The following is an 18,655-nucleotide window of genomic DNA, read 5'->3' as shown; positions in this document are numbered from 1 at the left end:
TGAGGCCCTGACTTCTTGTGGCCACTGGCCCTCCTTTGACCCCTTTGGGATGAGTAAGGGGATTAAGCCTGATTCTGCGGCCTCATTCCATGTTGGGTAATCTCTTCTGAGTTGAGGCCTTCCTGTGGTTTCAGTTAGACAGGGACAGTGACCACCAGTGAAGTGGGCCTGGGCCTGAATTCCTCTTGAGCAGGAGGAGGGAGATGTATTTGGGGAAGTGGCTGGGTTCTGAGGGGCTCAGTCTAGGAAGGCATCAGACTGGAAGAGGAGAGCATTGAGATTGTTCTCCTAAAGTCAAGGAGAGTCCATGTGTCCATGTAACCAGCCAGGAGAGGGCTGGATGTGCTATGAGCACGTTCCTCCGTGAAGAGTGCTGGTTGACTTTCTAGCCCAGAGCACTGAGTTTTCCAAGGACCTGTCACTAGCGTGCTACCCAAATGGGCTCCCACCATGGTCAGCTGAAGAGTGTTCTAAGAAACACTTTATTTAGGTAGCTGTCTCTGTAGCAGAGTATCCGAGTCATGAGATTTGTCTTGAGAAAGACGTTGAAATCATCTCAAAACTGTTACTGGGTTCTGTATTCAAGTGCTGTGAATAACCTTAGGAGAGTGGTCTCTCCTTCCAGGCTGGTTCTCCCCTCTTGCTTCCTTCTCCGTTTACTTCCTCCCATTTCCATGTTCAGGGAAGAGGACCAGCTGGTTTACCTCAGGTGGGCTGCGTGGAAACCCAATCGACGCTTGTTGTAGTGAGGACTCATCGGACACACACGGGAGGAATGCAACCCAGCCCAGCCTGGGTTTTTGAAAGGGGACTTCGAGTAACCAAAGTGCAACAGTGGGGCGACAGGGGGGGCTTTGGGAACAATTGCCAGGGGGACCCGGACGAGCTCTGCCAGGCGAGCGCTCTTTTCTCTCATCTCATCTTCCTTCTGCGGTATACTGATTTTAATCTCTCGGATAAGGTTTCTCCACATAGCAGGTAAAGTGCAGGATGGCAGCTGCTGCTTACCACCGCTCATAGCTGCACCACCAGAGAGGGGCTGAGAGGGACGCTCCCTGGTCCTAAGCTCAAAACTCCTGGTGAGTGGCCTTGAGCATCTGGGCTGGGGTCAAGGGACTGTCGTTAATTCAATCACCTGTGGTCAGGGGAGACTCTGCGAGGAGATGGCAGCTCACATCTGAACCTGAGGGTTAGCTCAGGGGAAGGAGGCTTTCCTGAAGAAGGGACCCCTGTCCCCAGCAGATGGACATGAGGGCCTACCACCCCTGGGTGGTGAAGGTATTTCCTGATGCCCAAGCTGAAGAGCTGCTTTGCTTCTGCTTCCTCAGATCCCCAACAGCCATGGTGAGTCCTCGGGGGACTTTACTAGCCTCAGAGCCCACAGAAAATCCATAGAAAGGCGGGGTTTTTCTCAGCTACATCTTTGTGTGTGTGTGTGTGTGTGTGTGTGTGGCAGGGGATACATGTTTGGGGCAGCAGCTGTGTGATTTTCTGAGGAGACGATCTTAGAGGATTTAAACAGAGTCTGAAGGAAGAACAAAGAAACATTCTCAGAAGCATGGCAAAAATGAAACCAAGTAAAAACCCCATAAAAATCCCTACCCGGGCAGAGGAAATACCAACTCAATGCCTTGGAGCTACGTATTCGGTAATAAAGAAAAGATTCAAGGACAGGCCTTTCTGACGTGGTTATGTTTGGGCTTGAGGGAGAATGTTCTGGAAAACAATAAAGAGGAATCATCGGCACAGGGGAGGTCTGTTGGTGTGTGCGTGGTGGTGCTGCAATTCAGGAACTGACCGATGACCAGGGTTCACACGTAGCCTGAAAGAGATACTTGACAGGAACTGGTTCAAAGTTTGTGCACAGCTGCTGGGGTCAGCTGTCTCTGCCAGTGGAATCTGCCCCCTTGCTGGCTCTGATTTATCGTTGCGGGAACTCTGACCTCTATTTAGTCACAAAAATACTGGTTTGGAAATCTCTTTGAAGACTGATGAAGTAAACACTCACAGCACAGATAATAATAATTGGATGACGTACTTGAATTATTTGTAGTAAGCAGAAGAATGTGCTGATTGCAAACTGACAGGCATGTCCCCTTTCTGTTCCTCTCATGTGTCCTCCTTGCTGTTGTGGTTTCAGGCACAGGGTTTTAAGGGGATAGCGTTGAGGACACGGAGACTTTCACTCATTTCACTGGTTGTGAAAATGTCCTAGGATGAGAGAAACGCCCCATCACCACACACCAGCTGCGCTGTGGCCTGTGGCAGGTACCTCTCTCGAGGCAGGTGCCTGTCCCGAGATGCTATTTGTGTGGGACTTTCAGGGCTTGGGCTGTTGTGAGCTCACTGCAGCAGCGTGTCACTCCAGGTCTCCCAGGGAGGGTTAGGGTAGCCAGGACGAGAGCGGCTGGTTCTCTTCTTGGTGCTCTGCACTTCTCTGCATGGGCCGTCTGCTTTTGGTTTTGGCCAGTTGGGCAAGAGCTGGCTGGGCTTCTTTGGAAATGGAGTAGTGGCTCTTTTGGCCTTTTAGTTTCTGAACCGTCCCTGAGATCCCAGTGCAGATGGCAATGTAAGTACGCCACCAGCTCTGCAGTCAACTGTGCAGCCAGACTCAGAAAATGCTAAGTGTGTTCAGCCCTTTGGGCTGTGGGAGAAGTTGTGGTGTGTGTTCATTCAAGTCATCTATTACTGATCCATCCTTCTAGCCACTTACTTGCCAGGACTGTGTTTAGTCATTGAGTCACAATGTTTTCTTATGGTTTGGTCTCCACTACCTGGTGCGGTGTTAAACCCATGTTAAGCTCTTACACGTTTGTTGACTTCCTGCATCACCATTCAATGCATTCACTGAAAACATACCATATGCAAAGTGTTCCAGGTGTGATAGTTAAGAACCACATTGGCTAGGATATGGTGTCCAGTTGCTTGGATGAGCAAGCACTGACTTTGTTGTTACTGTAAGGGCATTTTGTGGATTTAAATCATCAGTTGGTGATTGCATCTATGGCTGATTCCATCTACAGTCAATAAAGGACATTGCCTGTAGCAAGGAGAGACAGCTTATCCAATCATTTGGAGGACTTAAAAGGAAGATTGATGCTTTCAGTATTCAAAAAGAATAATTTCTGTCTCTATTTCAGCCAGCCAGCTTCTCCTGGGGAATTCATCGAAACCTTTGTTAGAGTTCCCAACTTGTGGCCAGCCCAATGGACTTCAGGCTTGCCAATCCCCAAGATCATGTGAGTCAATTCTTATAATAAATCTCATAATATGTACACATATACAAATCCTGTTGGTTCTGTTTATCTGGAGAACCCTGACAAATACATAGAGGATAGAGAGATCAAGTAGGGAAGTAGAAGAAAAGTTGACCAGGAAGGGGACCATCCATTTTCCTGCATTTTCTCCTCCCAAATCCCTCCCTACTGAGTGACTCTTACCTCTTCTCCCAACAGGAAGTGTAAACTTAGGTGGAATTGAAGCAGAGGGCTCACAGTAGATGCCATCTTCAAGAAGCTCTGGAATAGAAAACTCTTTAATATGGCATCAGAAGCCCTATTTTTATCCTGGCTCTCTTCCTTCCCTATCAGGTTCTTATTTAGCCCTCGTGTGTGCACGCACATGCCAGGAGGCACACAGGGCCCAACAGAACAGCTGCGTGTGTATGTCCCAGGAAGATCGAGAATAGAGTCCATAGCTGTTGTGGACACATTATAAATATGCGGCTGGCAGGGTGCCCACCAGAGTGTTTGCCAGCCCAAGCTTTATGATACCTGGTGGCTGGGAAGGGCCACAATAAAACATTTCTCTGGACCATGAATTACATCCCTTGTTGCCCTTTGTATGGGAAGAGGATGCCAATGTCAGTGTTTCCACTCCACTGCTGCAGGAAGATTGTCCTTTGATTTATTGCCCTGGCTGGTGGCTGTGTGCTTTGATCTCTTTGTCAGCAGGAATCACATGCTCATGTCATCATGGAATAATCTTGGGATCTCTGAGATCATTTCTGAGCCTTCAAATCTGCCAAGCCTGTGAAGAAGCCAGGCCTGTTTGAAAATTCTTACAGTATATAAGTCTTGATATTTCTTGTTTTTCCTTTGTTTCTAACATTTTAGATCAAAGACCTTCTCTACTGCAAAACTTGATCATAATCCCATCCTATTAGAGAGTCCTTTCACAGTCCTAGCTTAGTTCATTGATTTTAAAGGGACCGGAATTCCCAGAGCTTAGTGTTGACCAGTGAGTACCACGTTGCATAGTACTGGGTCCTCAAAGGACTTTGGCCAAGATATCACTGCCAATGTGGTTGCAATCAGCTTCTGTGTGCATGATGAAGAGTGAAGTTTGAACACGATGGGCTACTTTACCCTCATACAGTCAACTTTTTGAAGTCTTGTGGCACATCTTCTGTTGATGCTAACACAAGCTTCCCTTTCTTTCCTACGTGCACAAGCAAAGATTTTGTAGGGTGGTCTGAGGGCCAGCCTGGCAAAAGCATCATGGAAGCACAATGGGCTTTGGCCACAGCCCCTCCCCCATGCCCCTGCAGTGCCTTTCCGTGTTGACCCTCCTATCCCTGCTCCTCCTCCTCCTGGGTCTCTTCCTTTTGCTCCCTTCTTATTGCCAAGCGTAACCCCCTTTGTTGATAAGAAGTTTAGATGTACCCTTCTGCTGAGGCTATCTCCATTTCAAATGACCAACTCCTGAATACTCCAAGCCTTCAAAGTGCAAAGAAAGTAACTTCCAGTGTGAAAATGGAGCCAAGTCTTTCTTCCTGGATTGGTTGGGCTGACTAGTCTATTTTGCTTACTCAAATAACCAGGCCAGATGGTTTGCTTGGCCCTGTGTCCAGGGGCTCCTCCTTCATTAGTGTGTGTCTATGTTTCCATCTGGGGTGACCTAACCAAGGCTGAAATGACACTCAAGGGTGTTTACTACTGTCTTGTTCCAAGTGGAGACAGACTCGGGTTCTTGTTGCCACCTCTCTGCCACCTCTCCCTACTCCCAACAGCTATATTTACTAGATACTGGATTAAGAAAAAGGACAGCTCTACAGCACTTTGAACCTTTGCCCTCTTCTCCCATGCTTCGATTTCATAAATGTTGATATAGCCAAAGAATTGAACTGAGCCCACAACCCGTCTATGTGCTTTTCAATAACCTAATGACTTGCAGTCATCTCCAGCCAATGAGGACCTGGAGCAGTGACCCATAGATAAAGGCTTCATCTGACATGACTCATCCTTGGAGACATCCAGCCCGCTTGGTATGTGTTGTTAAGTGCCTGGTTCCTGTAAATATTGACAGTTAGAAACCATCCCAAGAGCTACCAAGCAATAATTTGGAAAATAATGTATGTGAATATGACTAGTGATTAGGTAATGCTTCTCATTTGCTAAGGTTCAGCCATTGATAAATATCACCCCATTATCTTTCTTCTTAATAGTGGCTCATTTACTTGTGTGTGACTCATCGTTGATATATTATGAGGTCTGATTCAGCAAGGAAAGTTTGGTCTGCCACAACAGAGAACGACATCCAAGGCCACTTCAGTTTCTAAGATACTGGCTTCTTAACAAATCATGCTTTGCCAAGAAGGAAAAGCTAAAAGGCAGCTTTCATCATTAAGAAGCTAAAGAGGATATGGAGAGATAAAGAGCAGAATTGTGCTTTTCACCATTGTTCCAATGGGATAAAACCTCCTTATCCTTATTGGCACATTTTCCTTTTATTTCATCTGTGGACACCAGTGGCCCCGCATGGGGCAGCTTTTCTCTGTTCAAGTCAACATTTTGGGGCTGGTTGGCTATGCCCTTAGAGAAGGCACAAGGATAAATCTCTACGCAAGTAGACACTCATTTTACCTTCCTGCTCTCCCTATTGAGTTACTTAAAATAACTTTATTGTTACCTAAATGTCTACCAATGCTTTCCAGTGTGTTTGGCTGTTTGGTTTATTGAGCTTTATTATGTTGCAGTAACTTCTCATTTGATTCACAGTCTTCTTTCAAAGAGTGCTGATTCTGAGTTGATTCCGAATTGCTCTTGTTTGTTTCCTATATTTGCTCTGGACTGAAAGTCTGTCCTACCAAATTAGAGATGAGTTTTACAATAGGTAGGATTTGAACATGGGCCTTTGGCAGATTGGTGTGTTGGCTAAAATTGCTGTGCTGGCTCTCTCTCTCTCACACACACACACACACACACACGCAGCCCTCAGCACAACTCCCTTGCCATCCACTCTGTGTGTTGCCCTCTAATGAGAGCTGAGCTCTGCTCATGCTAACCTGCACCAAGACGCAGCACAGCCCTGTGAAGGAAGCATGGATTAGAGCCAGGCCTTAGTTTAAGCCATCTCTTTCTTACTAACTGGCTGTGTGACTTTTGACAAGTTACTTAACTTCTCTGGGCCTCAGATTCCTTAGCTGTAAAATGTGGATAATAATACCTACCTTGCAGGGCTAGCGTGAGTAGAAATAATACATTTTCTACACACGGCTCATAAAAACTGTAGCTGTTATTGCCTTCGGCAACAAGCTACTGTGAAAATTGTTGCTACTAACACTGTGGATTCAAGTTGTCGAGGGCCTAAGTACGCTGGAGTTTAAATGCATTGTATTAACCCCTCAAGGAGGTATTAGTATCCTCTTTTCCAAAGGAGGAGCCCAAGACTCAAGGAGTCCCGCCTATTGGGATTAGAGCTCAGTGCTTCCGGCTGTGGAGCTCAGGCTGTGGTCATTGCCAAGGCACTTGTCAAGGACGCTGACTGTCACGGCTCGTGTGTCTAACTCCCCGTGAACTTCATCTTTGCCCCCATCGTATGAATGCAGGCTGGCCTCCGTGCTGTTAGCCAAGCCCTTCACAAAGACGTTGCCTGACTACTTGGCAGTGGCCAAGAACTCTGTGCTCTTTGTTCAGGTAGCTCACACACCTGCTGGGCTGCAGAGCAGCGTTCCAGAACCTTTTGATATTTTATATTTTTATTGGGATGTCGAAGGGTGGTGGGAGCCCAATACGCTGGGCTGGGCGGGGTGGGGGATAGGTGGTGGTGGTGGGGTTTATGGTGAGTGGTGAGTGGGAAGGAAGCTCAGGGCTGACAGTCTCCTCTGCTCTGTCCTGGTGATAAGAGGGAAAGTAAACTTTTGTCCAAGTGGGGGCACCTCCCCCCAGGCATCCTCCCGAGGGCCCCAGCCCACCCCACTCTACCTCACCCCACCTCCCTCAGGGAGACGTGTTACAGGAGGCGGCGAGGTTTTCAAATTGTACCCTATTGGGAGGACATTATTAAACATGCAAGTGTGGTATCAGGGCTCTGAGGCATGTTTGGAAGAAAGCAGAGGAATTCAGTAGAGTGATGATGCAGACTCTGAAAGAGAGAGAATTCCCCTTAAGTGGCTGAAAAGAAATAAGGTGTGATCCCTGGAGGGGAAAAGTGAGGTGGAAAGAAAAGGCGCACTGTGACGATGTTAAAAAGAGAACCTGTTGACACTTACATCCTGGAGTTTCTGGACTGCACAGTACAGTCAGGCGAAAACATGTCCCTTGCTCGTCCTTCAAGGGCGAGAGCAAACCTCCAGGAGACCCACGGAAGACAGGCCCATTGGCCTCACCTTTACCAGTCTGAGTCCTCAATGTCCCACAAAACTTGGGTGCTTCCTTAGAAGCCTGGAGACTACCCTGTAAGGCTGAGGCCAGAATATTCCCAGAGGATGCTGTCTCAGTTTGCTAAAGCTACCAGAATGTAATATCCCAGAAATGGATTGGCTTGGCTTCTACAAAGGGGATTTATTAGAATTTACAGTCCTAAGGCCATGAAAATGTCCACATTAAGGCATCTACAAGAAGATATTTTCACTCAAGAAAAGTCAGTTGCGTTCAGGGTTTCTCCATCACGTGGGAAGGCACATGGTGATGTCTGCTGTCCTTCTCTCCCGGCTTCTGGTTTCAAATGGCTCTCTCAGCTTCTGGCATCTCCCAAGGCACCCTCCTTCTGTATCTCCAAACACCTGTGTCTGGTTTCATCTCTCTGCTCTCTGTGTCAGCTCACTGTATGTTTTCTTTTATTCTCTTCATACAGGGCACCAGGAAAAGGATCAAGACCCACCTTGAGTTGTGTAGGTCACATCTGCATGGAAACAATCTAATCAAAAGGTCCTGCCCACAGTTGGTCTGTACCCACAAGACTGGATTGGAAGAACCTGGCTCTTCTGGGGTACAGAATAGTTTCAAACCAGCACAGAAGCCTACCTGAGGCTCACAAGTGGTGGTTCTTGCTGTCACCTAAGCTTTCTTCAAATCCCCCATGTCTCTGAGCAGTGGGAAGGAGGGCAGACAGTCTCACTTTGGCTGCTACCACCCAGGGGTCAGAGTCTGTCCCAGTGAACCCTGACTGAGGGGTTACATGAATTCCCCCCTTACCTCCCTGGGACCTGCAGGGCTAGTTAGCAGGTGAGCAACTGTACCCCATCTGCAAAGACTACTGGAGGCAGAAACTACAGTGGAGGCAAGAATAGTCAAGCAGGACAAAAAAAGGGCCCCCCCTTGACCAGGTTGGAAGATGTTCATGAATTACTCAAGACCGGCTTTGTCTGTTTCAAGTCCTCCTAAATCCTTTGGGTCCACGATTGTCTCCCTTGGTGCTCCAAGGGACCAATGTACTTACAATGTGGTACACGCTTCATGGAAGCATTTTGAGAATTAGATGAGATGCTGCAAGTAAAACACTTGGCATGGTGTCTGGCATGTACGAAGTGCTCAATAAGTGTTATTGAATGTTAGCATCATTAATTTTTATGATGCCAGATTACTGGTTTGCCTTTACGCTTTAGACATCTGTTCTCTTTCAAACTAAGTGTAGACACGGATGTACTGCAGCTGCCCCACCATCAACCCTGTGTTCCGAAAAGTTTTGGCTCCTTTCTGCTTGCTTTGCTTTCCAAACTAATTCATGCCCCTTATTTATTCATTTATTGATTGATCGACTCATCTGTCCATCCAACCCCAGTGTGAACTATCTACCGTGTGTGCTGGTGCATATCCTTGTTAGATGTGTGTTATCTGCTCATGAAGCTCCATTCCCACCCCCTTACCCCCCAATACAGACACAAAAGGTGCTTTTTCAGGTTCCAGGTCTAATCTATGAATAGGTCCGTGTTTCCCTTGCGCAATTATTTTTTAGTGTATTTTTCATCGCCAGTATGCTTTTAATGTGAACTTTGGCCCTGCAGAGAGAGTGTTTAGAGGCTCTGATTTACAAAGTGTTTCCCGCCTCTAAGGACCTTTGATGCCCTTGCTGCCCAGATAAGAAAGGGGATGAGTGAGCAGCCAGCGATGTCCTGGACCGAGAAAATCAGGTCCATAGGCATCCACGGGCCTGTTCCCTAGCTCACCCGGCTTTGGAACCATGTTTGCACTCGGCTCTTTGGAACCTGAAGTGAGGGCTGGGACAGGTTTCTGATTTTAAAGAATGGCAGAGTAGAATTGCTGCAGAAACCAAGCAGCCGGGCTGAGGCTAGATGGCGATTAAGAGCCGTGGAAGGAGTCGCCTGTTCCACCAGCCGCTGCCGCAGGGAGTGTGCTGGTGCCCGTGTTTGTGCAGTGGTCCAGACTAAGCCAGTTTCAAAGGGGAAACACAAACATCACAGGGTCAGGCTCGAAGCACTTACCCAGCCTCAGAACCCTTACTCTAGACGGTTCTGTGTTAACATGCGGCAGCTGTTGCTGTCTTTGAAGAACAGAGAAAAACAACCCTGGTGGAAGAGGGTGAAAGAGGCGAGGGGGTTGGGGGTGGGCAGAAGACAATCACAGTGCAACTGCCCTGCTGAGTCGCCTGGATACAGTAGCCGGAGAGGAGGGTGCAGGCTGTCCAGGGATACTATTTCAGGCAGACTCACAGACAAGAATGCGTCTGTGTAGTGTGTGTGTGTGTGTGTGGTTTTTTTTTTTTTTTTTTTTTTTTTTACCACAGGAAGAATGTTCCCTCAGACAGAACTACTAATTGGGCAAGATGAAGATAGGAATGCACAGGCAGTGGTAGATACTGTTTGCTTTCCAGCAGCCTGTTTCCCTCTTCCTTGAGTGAGTCACTTATATTTTTGTCTTGCTAATTTAGACAGTGGCTGAGTCTTCCTGTGTAGTTTAGCCTTCATTTCTGAAAATGTAGAATTTTCTGAGCCTGTGAGCTATGTTGCAAAACTATGAGCAATTTTCCAGAGCTACCTTGTGTCATCTGTCTTCTTGACATGAAGAGGGGAGGAGCAGGGAGGAAAAGGAGGAGGGAGGGTGTGGATAGGGGGAAAAGAGAGAGAGGAGGGAAAGGAGGAGAAAAAGGGAGAAACATCTTGCTGACGTCAAAGAAGACCACACTCTACAGGATAACATTCCTTGGTACCTCAGCCACCCACTTCCTCTTATTTACTAGAAACCAAACAGTTTTTTTTAAAACCCGTAGCCTGAAGTCTACATATATATTTTTTTCCTTTTCTATTCTCCCTTGACTATAAGGGCCATTAATTGTTGGGAGTTTGAAAGCTACCTGATTCCCTGAAACAGAGGGGATTTCCATGAGTAATAATTCAGTCAGTGCTTGTGTAGGCTGCTGTAGCTAGAGTAAATTGATCCAGTTGCTTGCAAAGCTGGATGGAAAAGTGCCAGGGGGCGAGAAGGCATCTGCAGCTGGACTTGTCATGTGGTTGTCCCATCTGCACCGGCGGGGCCTGCTCGGGGTGGGGGGTGGGGGGCATGGTTTTCCAGCCCCGGCTGACTCCCAAGATGAAGAAAATTCACTGACACACATTGCAACCTCTTTTTGGGGAAAGGTTAAGAAACAGAGGATGATGGAGGATTGTCCTGTTTCCTTATCCTATCTTATGAGAATCACCTTTTGGTGCCCTGGCATGTTTGATTTTGCTTTCCAGAAGCTTTCCCCAGTTCTGTTGTCCGGACACCCAAGGCATATTTACAAATAAAACTGGAGCTGGCAATGGCAGCATGTAACCCGAGGCTACAAAAGTACTGATTCCACTACCCAGATGGTAGAGTTCAGAGTTCAATGTGTTTGCTGGCCAAGGCCATACAAGTTAATTTTTAGCCCAGTAAAAAATAATAAACACTGCATTAGCAACTAAATATTTATCAATTTGCAGTTCATTTCCAACTAGATCATTTCACTGCTGCGTGTTTTTACTGCTAGCTGATGCACTGGAGTGCTTTTTATGAAACCATATGCGGCTATTTAAATCTTAGCCTTTGAGTATTTATATGGTGTTCTCACCTTCATTGGATAATATTATTTGGCTATTTCAGCCTTGGTCCTCAAATGTCACATTTTTGGTGTTAAAGAAACTGCGGTAAAGAAAGGTTAAATGACTTCTTAGTTTCAGAGATGACAGTAAATGAGGACTGGTGATTTTTTGTTTTGCTGTTGCACAAACCTGTATGTGCTCCACCAAGTGCTTGAGCAGAGCTGTTTTGTTGTTTCTGCTTATTTTATGGCACATTAATACCATAGGAGGTGGCAGAGAAGAACTCTCAAATGGAGGTAGGAACCCTGAATAGAAAGATGTCGTTTCAACAAACATAAGCAATGATAGCACATACAGAACGTAATTGAAGGGCAAGTGTGTTCAGCTGCAAATACAAACTTTCCTTTCTGCAAATGCTTCGGTTCTTTGTGTTGTCGTAGTTGAATTTGAACAACCATCTGGTGGTGTCATACATTGTTTATTCCTAGGCTATCAGACCCAGAAACAACGATTCAATGATGACAAAATGAAGCTATGGCTGTGCTGCAAAATCACACAGTACCTCCTTCCAGCCTTACAGCTCTCCTTAATTTGTGCTATAGAAACCTTTCTATTGGCACATGGTTTAGGGTAACTAAAGTGGCAGTTTGGGGATTAAAGGGAAAGAGCTTGCAGAGGCAGAAAGTTGAACACAATCAGTCAGACTTTTATTCAAATTCCATCTTTATCACCGTGGGAAAACAAACTCACTCTCATGAACATACAGTTTTCTCGCCTATAAAAATGAGAGGCTAGTAGGACATCCCTCGCAGGGTAAGAGGGATGTATATGCCAGCCTTGGTATAAAGCCTGGCATCTCATAGACACTCAAGAAATGCTCTTGTTAAGAAGGCTAATATTGTGGGATGATAGATGATGGGTTCAAGATACCATACATGCAACCCCAAATAGGAACCAGTGTCTTGTTTCCCAATGAGCTGGTTAAAAGGTTCTTTTTTTCCCTCCAACTTGAGTATATAAACTTTTAATGATGGAAGTGAAATAGTCCAATTTCTAACTATAAAATTTAATTTATTGATTTAATTACAGGTCTATTTAAAATTGCACACATAATTATGATTATTTAGAAATAGTGGCTTTTTTTAAACTCAGTATTCAGACTCTTGATCATCACCTATCTTCCTCATCACTCAGGCTCCTTTCTGAGTCATCTAACCTGGTGTTCCAGAACATATCATCCCTGCTTCTGAACAAGTTTCTCTGAGTTAGTCCTTTAGTGTCTATGTATTATAGTCACTGGAAATGCTATTTCAAGCCTCAATTTTCAGACACTATTTGCGGTTTCCACGAGTTGACCTGTTATTGCTAATGCTTTAAAAATGTCATCTTATAAGCCCTGAAACCCAGAGGGCCCAGCCTCTCCAGAACACCATCTAGTTCCATCTCCCTACCCTGTATTATTGACAGCCCCTTCCATATGAAAAAGTTAGAATGGCCATCGCCCAAACACCCCTGAAGAGAAGGATAGAAAGATCAAAAGTGATGGTGGAGCTATACACAGAAGGTAGGATTTAACAAATGAATACGATTGCTGAATCATTAAATTGATAAATCTTTTAGTCTTCAATACCTTAGAGCAGCTAGAAGTTAAAACCTAAAATTGTGGAATTGTGACCCATGCCAAACTCTGAAGTCTGTTCTACACCTAATTATGGTGCTGTGCTTTGAAATTTATTGCTTTTTTGTATATATGTTATTTTTCACAAAAAAGAAAAAAAAGTCAATTGTGATGATAAAAAAAATATTTATTCTTTCTAGCTTCCTGTATTCTGGAGCAGCTAGAAGGAAAAATCTGAGATGATGGTATTGTAGCCCATGACAAACTCTGGGATCTGTCCTTAACTACTTATTGAAGAGTGCTTTGGAAACTATTGTTTTTTTCTTTTTTGCTATGTATATATGTTATATTATACAATTAAAAAATGAAAAAAAAAGGTCATCTTAATGAGTCGTAGCTATTTAAGAAAATGTTCATGCATTTTAGAGACAAGTTAATTGTTAATCTGGGTGTTGGGTGTATGGAGGTTCATTGCACTCTACATTTTTCTTTTGATTATGTTTGAACAGTTTCATAATGAAAGATTTTTAAAAGTGAGCTTTAAAAGACTTGTTTAAAATATCTAATGCTGGCAATCAGAGCTTGTTATGGGTGGGATGGTGTCCCCTCCAACAAAAAACATGTTCGAATCCTAATCTCCAGTCCACTGAACATGATCTTGTTTGGAAATCGGGTCTTTCTAGATGTGATTAGTTAAAACGAGTCTCAACTGGATTAGGGGTTCCTTATAAGAAGGTGTTCAATCTGATCGGTGCTTTCCTTATAAGAAGCGGGAAATTCGGACACACGGCAGACACACAGAGAAGACGATCATGGAAAGGCTGAGGCTGAGATTGGAGGTAAGCTGCCACAAGCCAAGCAACACCAAGGATTGCTGGGAACCTTCAGAACTCAAGAAGAGGCAAGGAAGGACTCTCCTCTGCAGGTTTCAAAGGGAACCTGGCTCTGCCGAAACCTTAATTTCGGATTTGTAGCCTCCCAAACTTTGAGGGAATATTTCCATTGCTTGAAGTCACCCATTTATGGTACTTTGAATGGTAGCCCTAGGAATATAAGGCAGGTCATACCTTCACAAATAATTACAAAATCGTTTACGTTTCTTTGCCTTTAAAAATACAAACAAACCCTATACTGCCAGGCGGCCTTATTAGCATCCCAAACTAGCACCGATTGAATTCCTTTCAGGATATTCTGTTGTTTGGAATGAAGAAGTCAAAAGAGGACCATGTAATATGAGAAATTTTTTTCAGACACAAATAGATGATGACTTTTTTTTTCTGAGGGATGACTTAGGGCCCATCCTATAGTGTTTTCCTCTATGCTTTGCTAGTCTGAGTAGATGGAGTTGATAATGACCCAAATGGAGAATGTCCTGGGATTTCCTTGTGTAAATGATGAGAGGACCTCCTGCAGTGCCCTTTGTCAGGAGGTATCTGGTATTTAGTACACTTGTTGGCACTGGAGCTGGGAGGTCTAGGACAGCAAGGAATATGGGGTGTCATGAAAGGACAGAGTCAAAGTTTTCTCCACTGGGCAATGCCTATTTCCTGATAGAGAACACAAAGCCTTTTCCTACACAGCCAAAATGAGAGGATGATTGAGCAATTCTTCAGCAAATTCAGCCTATGTCAGGCGAAAGTGCGAGTCTGAAAGTACCACAGTCTGCACTGATCAGAACACCGTGCAATACTTACTTTATGTCGGCTTTTTAGCCATGGCTTTTCCAAAGGAGAAAAGAAAAAGTTATTATTTTAAAAAAAACTGGAAGAATAGGATGCTTCCCATACAAACATAGTAGATTACTCACCCATGAGTATCAACAATCCTCTAAAGAATTAAAAAAAAAATACAAAAACAAAGACAAAACTACTAGGTCTCCTTGGGAAGTCGGGAATTCTTTGGAATCCTTGTATGTTATTGTATTTCCCCCCCAAGATTGCACTATGACACCACGACACGAGTCATAATCTTTAGAGAGAATTACTTCTGACACATTTTGGTAACAAATTGTTCATGTCCCACATTTCATTAGAGAATTGTTAACACTTTGAAAAGATGGCCCCCCCTCAAATATAAAAATCACAGTATAATTGGCTTATCGTGCCTGTATCAACCTTTTAGTGCTGGCAGATTTATTGGAGTGCAGAAAAATAAAATAAGGTAAGCAAAATACCAGCGTGCCCAAACAGAGAGCCGATTTTTTGTTTTGTTTCATTTTTTTATGAGCTAAGTGTTAAGTCTAACCCAAAAAGACCGAAAAGTGTGAGGTTAGATAAGTGTCTGCTAGATTCATTGCAGCATTGCCGTGTGGATTCTGCGAAGGGAGCTAAGAGGTCACTGGTTGTAGCTGCAGAATAAAGTTCACTGGTTGTTTATCCTCACTCCGATTGGCCAAGTACCGAAAACAGAACCTGGCTTGGCTTCCCGAGCTCTGTCCACTTCAGGTCCGCGTTGAGAGGGCTGACACTCTTGGCCAGGGAGCGCGTGATGAGTTCTGCAGACTTTGTTGAGCAAGGCCAAGCGGTCAAGGACCAGGGCAGAAGTTAACCCAGGAGACGACTGCCCACTCAGTTGCTAGGCCTGGCACATCTTTCCCAAGCTTTTGTGCTGTGTAGGGAAGAGAGGCAATTATCTGTGGACTTAGCTCATCCATTCTAGGAGGCACTCTTTAATCTGAATCTTTTTATTTGCCCCGGAGAAAAACAAATCAGGGTTGCTTATCATCCCAGGATGATAGATTGGGCAGTTTACGCTTTCTCACCACAGGGTCTTCTACCTACATTTTTCTACATTTATTTTCCTAGGCGACCGCTTCATTAGATGACTTGGGATGCCCTTTCGTTGTACTTACATTTTTCCAATTGATGGACCTGCACATCCTATGATAAATATAAATTAGTTTCCTGTGAACTGTGATGAGTTCTTACATCATGCTTGCATGCATGTATATGCATTTGCATGAAAAGTAACGGTCTGGCTGTATTAAGGAATGCCGCATTAATTACAAAACTTTCTCTTGCATTTTCTTAGGTGCAGTTATCCTGCCTTCAGGTCAGTGAATAAATGGCGTTTGGAGGGTGTCTGACACAAATACTTTAACCCTGAGGCTTAATGGATAACTAGTGGTTTTTCTTCTGTGTCAGCAGTTGGCAATAAGGTACTATAAATAAGGATTCCTGGAGTAAATAGATGTATGTGTGGTGAGGGGAGGGGAAAAGCCGGAGTAAGCAGTTTTGAAACTCATGCCAGTGGTTGCTTCAAGTGATAAGATAATTTGAGCAACTTGTAAGACCTGTGGATTCACAGGTTTCAAAAACAGGAAAGTCTCTTGTTTAAAACCCTCTAAAGCAACATGTGGTCTTAGAAAAGAAGCTGGCTTGTGGTTTGGTGATGGCACTTCCGTGTTGATAGAATGCTCGGGTGATGCAAGGCCTCATGGGACCGTCGCCTCGCAACTGCAGGCCTGACTGACGGTTACCCTGACGGGTTCTGAAACAGCCCCGGGGCTTTCTGGGCAGATGAGAAATCTAAAAATTTCCCTTTTCATTTCCTCTCTTGTGTGACTTTGTCATTTTGTAAAAAAAAAAAGAAACAGGTGACAGAAAAGGGAATTTTGTCTACACTTCTAAGGAGTTTATCTTGACTTAGTAGCTCCCTGTCCCTTCTCTCCCCAAAATCCCACCCTAAAAATCCAAACTAGGAAAAAAACAATAAAAAACTGTTCTTGCTTACTTTTTAGTGGGTCTATGTTTGATTGACCCCCTCTGAGGCTGGAATTCAAGACAAGGAAATCTCTTAAAATGGCCTGATTTAGAAATCTCCATCGGCTGAGACCTTTCCAAATGCTTGGCCTTTTGGGAGTTTAAGGCATAGGGAAATACTGTGTCTTTCTGGAAACCTGACTCTGCCCCAGCCAATTGGGAAGCTCCGTTAGGCCTGTGCTTTCAGTACCCAGGCTCCCGTTTTGAAGTAAATGAAGACAAAGGCCATTCTGTGAGGCAGGACTGACCCACCACAGGACAGTATGTTCCTTTGGTTGGATGTGCAGAGGCTGACTTAGCCCTTTAGGGATGTTTCCGTATTAGAACCAAACTTCCAAATGGGGCTCCTGCCTCTTCCGTCTGCACCGGAGAGGATTTGTATGTGATGGCCTGATGGACTGGATCTGCCTTTAGACAACCGTTTCTTCTGCTGTCCTTACACTCAACCTCCTCCCAGAATCACTGGGACTAGATTCCCTGCCACACATTTTGTGTGCATGTATGTGTGTATGCATGTGTGTTTGTAATTTATGTTATCTGGCCCAGCCCGAGAGTTCCTTTTATTTTCCAGTTAATTCAAAGAAAACAACATTTGGAAAGAATATGTATTTCAGTGTTTCAGAAAATTATCAGTCCAACTTGCTGACTCTCACCAAATGAACCCATCTGGCCAGTTCCCCTGCCTTAGTCCTGAGGAGCTGCAACTTAAAACCAAGGCCTGGGATGATTAGAGTTTACCACTCTTTTGCTGGTGAGGGTGGTAAGCTCAATAAATCAGCCCCAGTCACGTCACTGAGGCCAAAAAGAAATGTAATCCTGCCAAGTGTGGGATCTGACAAGAACTGCCAAAATCTGAAGGTTACAGTCAGAGCAGAAGCCAATTTCTGGGTTATGCACGCCTACGATATATGTGCATGGGTGTCTGTGTGTGCAGTGCATGTGCATGGGTACCATATATGCACACTTTGTATGTGTGCATGGGTGCCATGCATATACACCATGTGTCTGTACTGAGTATGATGTGTCATATATTTGTGTGTGCGCGTGCATGAGTACTGTTTGTGTGTAATGCTTATGTGCACATTTGTGGGCTGTGTATGTACATAAGTTTTGTGCATGTGTGTGTGCGCTGTGTGTATGTGAGTACTGTGCTTGTGTGTGTACTGTGAATGTGTGTAAGCATGTGTCTAAACTGTGTGTTTACTGTGTGTATGTGCTATGTGCATGTGTATGTGAGTATATGAGTGTGAGTATATGAGTGTACTGTGTGTGTGAGTGCACACTGTGTGCGTGTCATAGCTGAACGCCGCAGATCTATGGGGTATGGGTGATTGGGGCTGGGGGCGGGAGGGTACTGCTTTGAGGAAAGCATGCTTGGGATCCGGTATATAATTTAAGTACAGAGCACTTTTCCTCTGGTTTACTGCTCTTTCCCATTTCAGCATCTTGCCCTGAGATTGCAGAAACCTTAAAAATAGGCAATGTGTATATTATATTTCTCCTTCCTGCCTGCCTCTCAAGTGAGTTCTTTTTAAGTCTCTTTTATCTTGAGCCTCAGGAAAAAGGGGAGTCTTGAAATTGAGAAGAAGGAGCAAGGATTCAACATCAAACTGTTCTTTTTAGCTTTGTACGGATGTGTGAATGTGTATCCAAAAGACAGAGAGGATAAGAAAAAAAAAAAAAGAAAAAACGGAATCAGATTGGAAAGATAGTATGGATTTTTATTTTTAAAATAAACCTTTTATGCATCCACACAGAACTTGAAATATGCCCCAATTTCCTGTCTCTGACCTCACTGTAAGTGCTGACCCACTTCTGGCTATTTTTATTTATTTTTTTGGAAAATGTTCACTGTGCGATTAGAGTCGACTCTTGTCAACTTTGCTCTTATCCTCCTGGCTGCGTGAGTTCAAAAGTGCAGCCCTTCCCACCTCGCTCCCAGTAATTATGGGTGAGTACAAAGCCAAAAAACGGCAGAGTTTATTGGTGATGTGACAAATGAGTGACTCTTGTGTTTGCAATCAAAGACACAAG

The 18,655-nt window shown here is 44.6% G+C and overlaps 1 long non-coding RNA gene across 1 annotated transcript in view; it reads left to right on the top strand.

Annotated features, from left to right (window-relative positions):
- The window catches only part of LOC143690773 (uncharacterized), a 115,475-nt gene extending 106,456 nt beyond the window's left edge, over window positions 1-9,019 (top strand). The window contains exons 6-7 of the long non-coding RNA XR_013179179.1: window positions 3,141-3,239; window positions 8,077-9,019. This is a non-coding gene — a long non-coding RNA (uncharacterized LOC143690773). The remainder of the gene's footprint in view (window positions 1-3,140; window positions 3,240-8,076) is intronic.
- The last annotated feature ends 9,636 nt before the right edge of the window (window positions 9,020-18,655 follow it).

This window comes from Tamandua tetradactyla, chromosome 7 (genome assembly GCF_023851605.1).
Source record: "Tamandua tetradactyla isolate mTamTet1 chromosome 7, mTamTet1.pri, whole genome shotgun sequence".
Taxonomy (NCBI): domain Eukaryota; kingdom Metazoa; phylum Chordata; class Mammalia; order Pilosa; family Myrmecophagidae; genus Tamandua; species Tamandua tetradactyla.
Note: the sequence above shows the minus strand (reverse complement) of the source record. Positions and strands in the feature narration are given on the sequence as shown.